This window comes from Bidens hawaiensis, unplaced genomic scaffold (genome assembly GCF_021521415.1).
Source record: "Bidens hawaiensis isolate Kalapana, Puna unplaced genomic scaffold, B.hawaiensis_p1.1 tig00025231_1, whole genome shotgun sequence".
In the NCBI taxonomy this organism is placed as follows: domain Eukaryota; kingdom Viridiplantae; phylum Streptophyta; class Magnoliopsida; order Asterales; family Asteraceae; genus Bidens; species Bidens hawaiensis.
This window is the reverse complement of record NW_027494027.1, coordinates 113,886-127,642: the sequence shown is the minus strand read 5'-3', so window position 1 is coordinate 127,642 and position 13,757 is coordinate 113,886.

The following is a 13,757-nucleotide window of genomic DNA, read 5'->3' as shown; positions in this document are numbered from 1 at the left end:
AAACAAGGCCCTGTATGGTCTACATCAAGCCCCGAGAGCTTGGTATGGCACGCTTGCCGACCATCTGACTGATAATGGCTTCAAACGAGGAACTGTTGACTGTACTTTATTTCATAAAGCTGTTGGTGACGATCTTCTTCTAGTCCAGATTTATGTTGATGATATTATATTTGGGTCTACAAACGACACTTTATGTAAGGAGTTCGAGAAGTCCATGCAAACAAAGTTCGAAATGAGCTCGATGGGAGAGATGAATTTCTTTTTAGGGCTGCAGGTTCATCAATCTGATAAGGGAATATTTATTCATCAGACTAAGTATGTAAACGACGTCTTGAGCCGATTCAAGATAACTGCCGGAAAAATCCCTTCAACTCCTCTTCCAGTGGGTCACAATTTATCACCGGATGAATTGGAGGATACCGTTGATCCGACCCTTTATCGTGCTATGATTGGTTCTCTAATGTATTTAACTGCTTCTCGACCCGACATAATGTTTGCTGTTTGTGTGTGTGCTAGGTACCAAGCTAGTCCCCGAGTGACTCACCTGGCAGCGGTCAAGCGTATCTTGCAATATCTACGGGGAAATCCTGACATCGGGTTATGGTACCCCAATAATAATTCTTTCGATTTTACCGCCTACTCAGACTCAGATTATGGAGGATGCAAGATCAACTTCAAATCAACGACTGCAGGATGTCAATTCTTAGGAAACCGGCTTGTTTCCTGGCAGTGTAAGAAGCAGACAACGGTCTCTACTTCAACCACCGAAGCTGAATATGTTGCAGCATCGAGTTGCTGTTCCGAGGTTCTGTGGATACAACAACATCTTCGCGACTACGGTTTGAAGTTACTTACTACTCCCATCTTGATTGATAATTCTGCTGCTATCAGTATCACCAAGAATCCCGTACAACATTCTAAAATGAAACATATCGAGATTCGATATCATTTTATACGGGATTATGAAAAGAAATTAATCGATCTTGAGAAAGTACATACAGATTTTCAAAAAGCCGATCTACTTACCAAAGCGTTTGATAAAACACGTTTTACTTTTTTGCTTGGTTTAAATGGATTGAAGACCCTTGCTGAGATCCTACAATTAGGATAATTATCTTTTAATTGCTTTATAGATTTAGTCTTATTTGTTTTTATGTTTTAGATTTTAGGGGGTTAAAAGTATTGAAAATACAAAAAGAATGTGCTTTCGTTTGTATAGATAAAATCCAAAAACATTAAAAATTTTCAAAATTCAAAAATATTGTGATTTCTGTTCTTTAATGTTTTTCTCTTTAAATATCTAGAAAAACCAAAAACATTTTAAAATTTTGAAAAACCAAAAAGAATGTGATTTATGTTTTGTACAGAAAAATTCGAAAAGACAAAAATATTGTGTTTTAAAGTTTTGTACAGAGAAAACCAAAAAGATTTTTAGATTATTTTCTCGCTGAAAATTATGTCGGTTATTTAAGTTTGTGAAGCATGCTTGCATGTCTTGGTCCTATGATTCACTTGTGGATTGAAGGTTAGCCATTTATTTATTAACTTAAGTTAACTGGGGCGATTAAATTTATCTTTATATTTTTTATGCTCCTCAAAATATTGAGTTTTTGAAGCAAAAAGAGAAAATGATAGTACATTGATTATTTTAACCCCAAGTTCAGCAAAAAGTAAGCCTAAAAGACTGTGTGCTTAATTGCATTGGTGCATTGGTAGGTCTTAAAACAACCCAGTAGAGTAAAGTATGTGATATAAACATAAAGAAACGCCAAATTGAAAGGGGTGTTAGTCTCTAGCAAAAGTCTTGGTGAGGATGGCTGTAGGTTCCCAGCCGGATCTACACGGAATATCTCGTTCTACGTAGGTGCGGAATCCCTACGTATGACGATACGAGCGTAGAAGACGATACACGTTAACACGATCAAACACACGTTACAATAAACAAAGACACGTTGTACTACAACTGGAAACACGTGATTCACTGATCACCGATTACACAAACTGAATAACTCCTAAACTGAAAACTTAAAACTATAAACTATATCTCTTCTGCCGTAACCTAGACTAGTTAACAGTCGACAACTTCGCCTAACATGTTTAGGCGAAGTTGTCCCTAACTTCGCTTATTCCACAAGTTCGCCTATATCAGCGAACTTGTGAGCTAACTTCGCTTAATACAAAATACAAATCCAACTAACTCGATTACAGACACTAGACACTGAACTACTGACATCATGTACCAACAGACTCCCCCTTGGCAGTAGCTTCATATCTCTATCTTCAAGCACGTGTCTTGTAATCTTCAACAATCTTGTATCTTTCATCTTCAAGCATGAACGCATTCTCGTACACAAACCGAAACAACTCTTTGATATTTCTTCGCTTCTTCTTTCCAAGCAGGAATATAAAATATCTTTTTCTCGTATAGCACCTGTAGATCAGCTTGAGACAAATTCACCAAGTGCATTGGATCATACACTCTCAGCAGCTCTTGTTCATCTTCATCCTCCATTACTGCTTCAGCTGTTTCACAATCAACGTACCACCACTTCAGATCCTTGAGCACATCCTTGGGCATTTGTTTCATCAGCACTTCTTTTAGACACCGGATCGGCTTATACTTCATGATCATCCAAGGCTTGCCATCTGCTCTCATTCCTCTGTCTTTGTCTTCAATGAGCTTTCCTTTATGTGGTTTCAACAGCTCGAACTTCTTCTCCTTTATACTTTCCTTCCAGACAATCTTTCCAATGACCCTAGCCATGTTATCATCACTCCTGTTTATCAACCCCAATCTGGCTAAGTCCTTCACTTTACACTCAGGCAATGTATTCAACGATCTCAACAGTCTCTTGAAGTACTGAACCCCATCATACCTTTTAATCACAAAGAGCCTCAACTGCTCATCATATAACCAGCATATTATCCCCTTTTTCGATTCAGCATAACCCCTGATGTTGTAACTTTTCTTGAACATAGTAGGGACCGCCGGTTTCTTAGTCTTTACAAACCACTGAGCGTAGCCTTCTTTCCATCTTGGCTGCTCTTCCCATTCTGTCTCATCGCTTCCCATATCTTGACCTATATCTGCCTTATCAACTTCCGATATCTCGTGCTCAATGTTCTCCTCTACAATCTCTCCCTCTTCAATCTCACTATCTATGATAATTTCAGCACCAATCTTCTCTATCTCTTTAAACGGTAACACATCATCATCACCTATAACATCATCATCCATCATCTCAGCATCCACGACCACCACCTCATCACCCCCTGAACCGCCAGCTGCACTTGTTGACTCCCCCTAAGATGTGGAAGTCCCAAGAGCTTGTTCAGTTCTTGGCAACTCTCCACCTGCACCTTTCGATGCATTGGGATCATCGTCTCGATCATTACGCTTCTTAGTCCTCAGCTCATCACCCTTACAGCTCGTCTCCCCCTGAGATGCCAAGAACTGTTTCAAAGCATCAATTATTTTTCCATGTTCGATCAGCAGGGACGACTGTATCTGATTCTCTGCAACGAGGCGCTGAATAGCATGGGTCTGGATAAGATTTACCCTTGATTGTTCTGCCACGACCCTTTCAAGCGCTGCTATTCGTTCCGAGTCGGATAAGGTTGCATCGAAATCAAACCTCAGATGTGATATATCTTGAGTGTACTGAGGAGGGATTTCCAATGTAACCGGGACCTCAGAAGTAGGCGTAAACGTAACCGCAGGTGGTATCGTAACTGACAACCCTGCAGTAGCTACAACTGTCGACTCAATAAATCTTGCTACGACCTCTGTTGGAGTAAGAGTTGGAGGTGACAAAGATACAATCTCTGGAGCCGATAGCTGGAATGTAGTAGGTGGTAGGCCGAATGAGGATGAGGTAGCCACCACGGGAACGTCCGTGGCGCTTGGCCTTGTAACTGGTAATGATGTCGGAACCATGGTCATACCAGACAGTGCGGGTGGAGTGAAACGTACCACCCTTGAGCTCTCACCAGCTCCCGATCCTGCACATGTCCGTTCCCTTCTCGATCTACGAACCAACTGATGTAAATCTTCTTCAAAATCTGAATCACTGTGATCATCGGCTCTCTTTCTTTTCCCATGTATCCGTTCTTGGGTAACTAAAATTCATCTCGCTTCAGCCACATCATCATCTGACGAATCAGAATCAGCCACCGTCGGAGCTGCCCTAGCCACATTCACACTAGAAACCCGGGCTACTGAGACCTGTAAATTTTTTTCAGGATCAACACGCTCCATATCAAAAAATCCTTGACCGCCAAACGCTGCATCAAGGTCTACATTTTCCTCCGGTGACACAACAGGAGCAGCAGGTATAGCTTGTTGTACCTCAGGTGATTGAGGTGCTCCAGCCTGTTGTGGTTGAGGATCCCGAAACTCGTCCCCTCGAGCTGGAACATACTCTGGGTTGATCAAGTACCCGAATAATGGAGTATGTCGAGGACGGAGCTCAGGCTTGCTTCTTGCACTCGATGATCTGCACTGAGCGAAGATCCTCTTGCTGACACTTTCCACATATCTAATTGGGCGGCGCTGAGGTAACGTGGGAGCAACATGATTCAAGATCATTTGTAGGAATCTTGGATACATAAGAAATCTCTCACGCGCCACCGCTCGTCTCTGACGATCTATCTCGTAAAATACCATCTGACTAAAGCTGTAACGCTTATTGTAAGTCAGTGCAGTCATCGCCGACTGCATGGTCGCGTCCATCCCGTCTGTACCAGCCTTTCTCCCTGACATACACACGATCATCACGTGCATGAGAAAGCGCCATTGGTCTAGCAAGAACCCCTTGCTTCTCTGAGTATCCCCCAAAGGACCAGAATATCCCATCCTCAGAAACGCACCATCTCGGAATGGAGCTACAAAGTCTGTAGGATCGTCTCGCGTTTCATCCCCAAACTGTAAAGCCACTCTGATCTGTTCAGACGAGAACTGAACTATCTGATTATTAACCGTTGCACGCATAACCGGGGGCTCGACTCGACAGTCATATTCCACTGTCTGCCAGAAATCTTCAATGTTTGGCAAAGATATCGGCAGTGTTGTGGTAATCGCGTGGAATATACGCGAGCGGAGTAGAAACGTGATGATCTCGCGGAAATCATCAACACCGCTCGCATCCGGGTCCAATGTGATGTACATGTTATGCCCCGGGAAAAACTGTCGGTTGTTGTCTCCACCTTCATCACCACCTGCACCACCTGCTCCAGCTACAGCAGCCATTTCTGCAACCAAAACAGTCTAAGTTAGAGAATCGTCAAGGCAAATCACAAGTTCGCCTGTTACCATGAGCGAAGTTGTGATTTATTCTGTATAGGCGAAGTTAGAGGTGGGGCGAAGTTGGGAACAACTTCGCCTCAACTTGAACTTCGCCTGATAAATGTTAAGTTAAAAGGGCCAGGCGAAGTTAGAGGTGGGGCGAAGTTGGGAACAACTTCGCCTCATATAGTGTTACATAATTAATTATCAGGCGAAGATAAACCTAAGGCGAAGTTAAGGATAACTTCGCCTAAACTGTAAGTTCGTCTGAATATGAATCGGCAACAGTTTAGTTGTTCGAACGAGGTGATTTGGTCAATTTGGAGAATGCGGACTCTTAAACACATGTTTTTGAGACGATCTAGACGATTAATATGATTACGACCACGTGAAATTAAGTTTGAAAATCGGGTGTTGAGGTTTTGAAAGACCGAGGTCACGAAACGGGTCGAAACGACCTTTGATTAACATCAATGACAGTGATTATACGATTAAATCGACACTACACACCCATAACTCGGATTAGAAACTGAGAATGAAAACACAGATTGGATTCGATATATAAGTTCGCTTAGGGTTACAGAGTATAAGTTCGCTGTTTGTTTTGAAAAGTAATACTGAACTTTTGACCAAAAACTTCTTTATATAGGGTCAGAGTTATACCGGCGAAGTTATGGATAACATCGCCTATTGCAGGCGAAGTTATGGATAAGTTCGCCGGTATTAAACTTTACAAAACAAACCCCTATAATTTGAACAATTTGCAATTAAGTTTTAAAACATCCTTTAAAGCGTTAAATGATGCGATCAAGACCAAGTAACCAGGTATTAAATCATACAACTACATAAGTAGAAAAAATTTTAAAAATAAAGTACACGGGATCAAATTTCAGTCTTGACAGGGACTACCACGTTTTAGAAAAGATCCGAACAGGAATCATACTAATTAAGTGACTGTCACATAGATCCATGTTCAGCTGTATTATGACATAAAGAAACAGGTTGTAAGCAGGTAAATAACTTAAAATGGTTTTCATCGCTTATGTGATACGGGTTAGGTTCAATTAAGCTCAAAACTTAAATGGGCAAAATCTCAGAGATTATGATGTCTCCTATCTATTCTCAAAGCGTATTTGGCTTTCCCCAAGTCACCCCAAGTTGACCTCGACCCGTAGTGTCTGATTAAATAGTAAGTACTCTTCGATCTTTAGACTCTTCTTCCCGTTCTCTTTCTTACATCTTGATTGAGAAGTGTTAACATTATGAACTCTAGAATGTCTCAATAACACACATTTTTTTTAAGTATTTACACAACTTCAGAGTAGTAAACAACTGCAAGTCCCGAATCTGGATCACTGCAGTTTCTTGACACGCTATCTTCACGGGAATCAGAACACTCGCGGGCTCATGTATGACTGGGTAATCGCTTTTCTGCCTATCATTCGGAAAGATATATGCGGAGACATACACAACTCTTAAGGAGTTTCCACGTAAAATGGAGGAGATTTAGTTAGTATCACTTCTACTTTTACGCACCATAAAAAGCTACCATGACATACAATGACTGTTCTAAAGTCTTTTAGGCCTAATAACTTCACTAGTTAAGCACACAGAATCAGTTTATCTATCACTTTCCAAGGTTGGATCAATTTTTTGTTAAACATAGTAAAGGAACTTCTTACGAAGTAGTAGACTTGAAAAATAATTTCATCTCCCTTAAAAATTTTTTAACTTCTATCGCCCCGATCAAGTCGAAGTTTTCTGGTAAACGGCTATCCTGAAGATCCAATGGATCAGCTGGACCGACCACATACAAGTATGTGTCCCTCTAACTAAGTATGAACGACTAATTTTCAGCGAAAGAATTAAAAACACATCATAAACCGCCCCGGTCACTTTCAGTCATCTGGTTAATGGCTATCCTTATATTCTACAAGTAGAAATGAGGACCAAACATATCCGAAGATATGTCCTTCAAACTGAGGCAACCGACATAATTCTAAGCGATAGTGACGTTTTTTTTTATTAAAAAAAGACAAAAAACACGGTTACTCGGGATTGATCATCCCATTCAGCTCAACAAGGTTTTGAAAACGAGTTTTGTCAAACGCTTTAGTAAACAAGTCAGCGAAATTATCTAACGTATCAACCTTTTCGAGCACAATCAATTTCTTCTCAGCACAATCCCGTATAAAATGATGACGGATGTCAATGTGTTTAGTTTTGCTATTCTTGACGGGATTGTTAGTTACTGAGATAGCAGCAGTGTTATCTATACAAATAGGAGTATGAGTGAAATTCAGACCATAATCGCGCAATTGCTGTTGTATCCAAAGAACCTGGGAGCAGCAGTTCGATGCTGCCATGTATTCTGCTTCACAGGTAGAAATGGCGACTAAGGTCTGCTTCTTGCACTGCCATGACCCTAATCTGCCTCCAAGAAACTGACATCCACATGTTGTTGACTTCCGATTCTGATTGCATCCTCCATAATCAGAATCTGTGTAGGCGACTAACTCCAATTCTCCTCCTTTCGTGTACCACAACCCTAGCTTAGGCTTGCCTTTGAGATATCGCAATATCCTCTTCACACCCTTCAAGTGAGATTCCTTTGGGTTTGCCTGAAAGCGAGCACAAAGACAAACTGCAAACATAATATCAGGTCTTGAAGCAGTTAAGTACATTAAAGAACCTATGATTGCCCGATATTGGGTGGGGTCCATGTCTGCATCGCTATCTGAATCAGCACCCAGTTTATGGTTGACGCAAACTGGAGTATCAAATGGAGTGCTGTCCTCTATCTTGAAGCGTTTGAGAACGTCATGGACATATTTAGTTTGATGAATGAACATCCCATCTTTCTTCTGATCAACCTGCAGTCCTAAAAAAAAAGTTAGTTCACCCATAGCACTCATTTCAAACCTCTTTTTCATGACGGCTTCAAATTCCTGACACATGGCGACTTTTGATGCAGCAAAGATGATGTCGTCCACGTAGACTTGCACCAGAAGAAAGTCGCTTCCTTTTCTCTTAAAGAACAGTGTGCTATCGATCTTTCCCCTTTCAAATTCATTCTCAAGCAAGTAATCGGATAGAGTTGAGTACCATGCACGAGGGGCCTGATGTAGCCCATACAGTGCTTTACTTAGCTTGTACACGTGATCAGGAAAGTCTGGGTCAGGAAAACCAGGAGGTTGCTCAACGTACACAACCTCATCGACTTTACCGTTAAGAAACGCACTCTTCACATCTAACTGGAACACCTTCATCTCCTTGTGTGCAGCAAATGCCAAAAACAAACGAATCGCTTCCAATCTCGCCACAGGAGCAAACACTTCATTGTAGTCGATCCCCTCTTGCTGATTAAAACCCTTTACAGCCAGCCTCGCCTTGTTCCTGATAATTATCCCTTTTTCATCTCTCTTGCATTTGAAAACCCATTTTGTGCCAATCGCATGCACATTTTTCGGTTTTGCAACCAAATTCCATACCTCCATCTTCTTGAACTGGGCTAACTCTTCTTGCATGGCTTTAACCCACGAGCTGTCCTTGAGAGCCATTTGATAGTTCTTTGGTTCAATCTGGCTGATGAAGCAGGTGTACAAGCATTCGTTAATGATGCCTGTATCTTTAATGCTTGTGTAAACACAAGTGTGCTCATTCAAGCTTCGTCTTGTTTATACACCGTCGGACAGATCACCTATCACGTTCTCCAAAGGGTGATTTTTGTGAACACTCGTAGTCGGAACCGAACTGACTTGCAGATTGTCTTCCAGGTTCGAAGGTAGCTCATCAATGGGTGATTGTTGTTGAGAGTGAAACGGATTGAAGAATTCCTCTTCTGTAGAGGCAGCAGGGGTATCAACAGCATTTGACGAGGAAGGCTGACATTCATCGTACTGCGGTCGTTGCATATAATTGTCTTCCTCATCATAAAGCATCTTCGTAGCAATTCTCTCATCAACTTCTACACAATCCAAGTAAGGCATGTTAAAAGATTTAAAAAGCCTATCATAGTCGAAAGCCCCAGCGGGTCCCGTGCTTGGTTTTGGTGATTTGTAACTTGTGATATCAGTGTTACACACCACCTCAACCTTGCTGGTCGATGTATTAAAGACTCGTCTGTTGGGAGTCCCAACAACATATCCGACTAAAATACCTTCGTCGGCTATTTCACCAAATTTTGAGTTCGTCTTTAATATCGAACACGGGGACCCGAATGGTTCGAGACCACTCAAGTTAGGCTTTCTTCCATACATAAGTTCATAACATGTTTTATTCAATCTTTTAACAGTTAACACTCTATTAAGGATATAACAGGCTATTGCAACAGCTTCAGCCCAGAACACCACAGGAAGTTTCGAATCAACCAACATGGTTCTGGCTCCTTCAATTAACGTTCTGTTCTTCCTCTCAGCCACCCCATTTTGTTGCGGAGTATACGGGGCGCTGTACCGGTGGTCTATCCCTTTCTGTAAGCAGAAGATCTCCATCTGATAGTTTTTGAACTCTGTCCCATTGTCAGTCCTGATGTATTTAACCTTTTTCCCCATAATATTCTCAACCTTGGTAATCAAATTCATTACCATCTGAACCGTTTCATCCTTTGTCTTCAGGAAATATACCCAAGAATATCGAGAGAAATCATCAGTTATCACCAAGCAGTATGATGTTCCACCTAGGCTTTTTACATTCACGGGACCGAAGAGATCCATGTGAAGTAGGTCTAGGGTACTGACTATTGAATTAATCTTCTTGGTGTGATTAGATTTCTTGTGTTGCTTTCCCTTTTTGCACGATAAGCATTGGTCTTCAAAGTTGAAATTTTCAAGGGAACACCCAGCACCAGCCCATTCTTGACAATGTAGTTCATTTTCCGAAGATGAATATGCCCCATTCTTCGATGCCATAACTCGGACTCCGATTCAGTTGCTTTTGACAGAAGACACGATTCTTCTGTTGCCATCTCAGTCGACCTCATGTCCATAACATATGTATTCTTTTCCCTTGGAGCCTTCATTACTATCCATTCCTCTGGTATCTTGAATCCAGGATACAGTACGATCGCTTCATCTTTGGTAAAGTGCACAGTGTACTCTTTGTCACAGATCTGCGATACACTCAGCTGATTATGCTTCAGTTCTTCAACGAAATTCACTTTCTCTAACGTCATTTTACCATTAGTCACCGTCCCAATTCCAGTAATCCTTCCACCGCTCTCTCCAGCAAAACTTACTCTTCCTCCCTGAACAGGCTTCCATTCGTGTAACAAACTCTTGTTACCCGTCATGTGCCGGGAACAGCCGCTATCCACAACCCATAGATTGTTTGCAGCCCTGTTCAACTGTTCCTGCACGATTAAAGCAGAGGATTAAAATCTGGGGACCCAAGACCTACTGGTCTTGGGTCGATACATCCCGTACTTTGGCTGTCCAAAGTTAGTATTAGTATGATTTCTGTAAGTCCTAAAAGGATACCTTCTTGTAGATTGACTAAGAGGCCATCTAAACCTTCGTGAATTAAATGAATTATTACTAATGGTTTGGTTGTTAAAAGGGAAAAACTGAGATCGATTTCTTTGAAAACCTGGATTAGTCCAATGTCTGAACTTTGATGAGTTTTCATTTTTACCATTATAGTGATTACTGTTAGCTCTGTTCTCAGTTTTCGAAGGCCTCATACCTCTGAATCTCTGCTTCAGAGGGCAATCAGCAATCAGGTGTCCTATTTGATTGCATCTGAAACAACTCCTGTGTTCAACTTTCGTCTCAATAGTTGTTTTAGATGTTGAGGCTGCATTACTGCCCGTTTGTCTAACATATGGTGGGACATACGGGTTTAGTGGAGAATTCTTTTCAGTTGGTTTATGTTCCTCTCCACGTTTTGGTAACACTGCCTCATCTTTTGTCTCACTCGACTCGGATGACTTGTCCGAATTTGATGAGACAGGACTAGGAACAGAAATCTTAACATTAGATACTCGTTTCGCCTTTACTAATTTCTGGATCTTTAATCGTAACCTTAACCGGAACTGTCTGACCAATTTCAACATCAACAGATTTCTGATTACTAGGATCATAAGTATAGTTATGATTATAAGGTGGTGGAACTTCATTATATCCAATTCCTCCCCTTTTAACTGGGGAACGTTGATCACTTACGAGGTGATCAAGTATAGCAGAGGAATTTCTAAATTGCTCAAGCTTTCTGTTAAGTTCCACCACTTTCACCTGGTGATCAGCTATCTGTTTATCCCTTTCAGCTATTAGTTTGGTTTTCTCTTCTAACACTTCATAGCTAAGATCAATTACTTGTATTTTTTCAGCTAGACTGGCTTTAAGACTTCTGATATCTTTCTCACTAGCTTTTATTTTTACCTTGTAACTATTTTCTCTAGCTTTAGTGTAATGATGATCTTCTTTTAATGTTTTAAATTGAGCATCCAAACTAACAAACTGATCAGTTATTGTTGCCAATTGTTCAGACAGATTTTCACATTTCGTACAAGGGAGTTTAGTACTTACCTCGGAGAGCTGATCTGTCACTTCTGCCATGTAAGCTTGATTTTCTCCAGTCACTTTCTCACTTCCTGCAGTTTCGATGTTCGCCAAATTGTCCTGTTCGAACACTTCCTCAACATGCAGATTCCAATTGTATTCCCCGTTCTGTCTGGATATCATCGCCCTATTCTCACTACTTCCACCACTCTGTTGTGTAGACTTGTTCTGACTACGTTCAACTCTGTCATTTGTGCACTCTTTAGCAAAGTGTCCATTCTGTTGACAGTTATAACACCGCACCTTTGACTTATCAAAACCTGGTCTTTCACCAACAAACTTTCTACCAGTCTTCTTCATAAACCTTTTAACCCTTCTCACAATCATCGCCATCTGCCACTGCAGATCCATCTCTTCCAGATCATCAGCATCGATCTGATCATAGTCTTCGTCTAAAGTTGCAGGGTCAACAATCTTACCTTTAATGTAGTTTTCGTACGAAGCAATGAAAGATGCATAGAGAACAAACTGCTGTTCAGCAGATTTAACACTCATGGGCATCTTAGAGTAGTTGTTGTTAGGAACACTTGAAGAGAAACTACCCTTGGTTGTTTGAGGTTTAGAAGCATTTGTTCCACCAGCTACGAAACACACATCACCATCCATGTTGAGAGTTACATTACCTTCATGTGTTGAGTTAGCGCCCGAGTCTCCCTTTGAGTAGTAAGCAGATGATTCAGACTTCGAACTTGAACTTGAGTTAACTTTTGCACCATACATTCCCTGATCCTGAACCTGATCAGTTGGTGTTTCTTTTCGAACCATATTAAGTTCAAAAGTTCGTAGTTTGTTGACTGCTGTTTCCAAGTCATAGTCGGCAAACTCTTTATCTTCTCTCATCAAGACATTGTACATCTCCCATTTCGGTGGGAGAGCATCAAGAAGCTTTTCTACGATCTCCTCTTCTTTGTAAGCAATAGAATAATTATTGAGTTCAGTCATCAGGTGATAATATCTCGTGATGATATCATCAAGTGATTCATTCTTCAAATACTTGAACACCGAGAATTGGGTTTTGAGTAGTTTAATCTTGGATGCACGTATCCCCACATTACCTTCAAATCGGTTTTCAAGTGCTTCCCATAGCTCTCTAGCGGTTTTATACTTCCTAAAGGTGTGAAGAATCTCTTGTGGAAGAGCCATTGTAATCGCAGCATGAGCTTTGCTTTCAGCCTCATACATCTTCTTTTCTTCCTCTTCCATCTTGTTGTATTTCTCAATCTGTTCACGACCCTCATACAAAGCAGTTGGTGGAATGTATCCGCTTGAATGCACACCCACATCTTAGCATCTTGATATTTAACGTACTACTCAAACCGATCATTCCACGCCACAAAATCGGTACCCTTAAGCATTTTGGTGCCTTAGTAGCTGAACCCGCTTCCACTTCCATCTTTACCAGTTCCGTAATATTTATTGAAGTCATCTTTTACGAAACGAAAACACAAAGAAACCCGAAATATAAAAATTTTATTCTTAACAGTACTGTAGGCGAAGTTGTGGATAACTTCGCTTGAGTCTTAACTTCGCTTGAATTCTTAACTTCGCTCCCTTTTAAATTCGCCTGATTTGGCGAAGTTGTGGATAACTTCGCTTGAGATAAGCGAACTTGTGAGGTAGGTGAAGTTGTGGATAACTTCGCTTAACCTTATATCTTCGCCTAAACCCTACAAACAGTAGCGGCAACTTCGCCTGATGAACACGATGATTTTGCAGGTTTGATTTCTGGGTTTTGCGAGGTATGCGAAGGTGTAATGGGTTGTTTTTGATGGTGGGAGGTGAGTAGGACACAAAAACTCGGTAAACTCGTCCCGCGAATAGTCGAACGGAACGATTTCTACACCCGCGTGATAATCCCGAACCACACAATCACGAGCAAAAGCTCTGATACCAATTGTAGGTTCCCAGCCGGATCT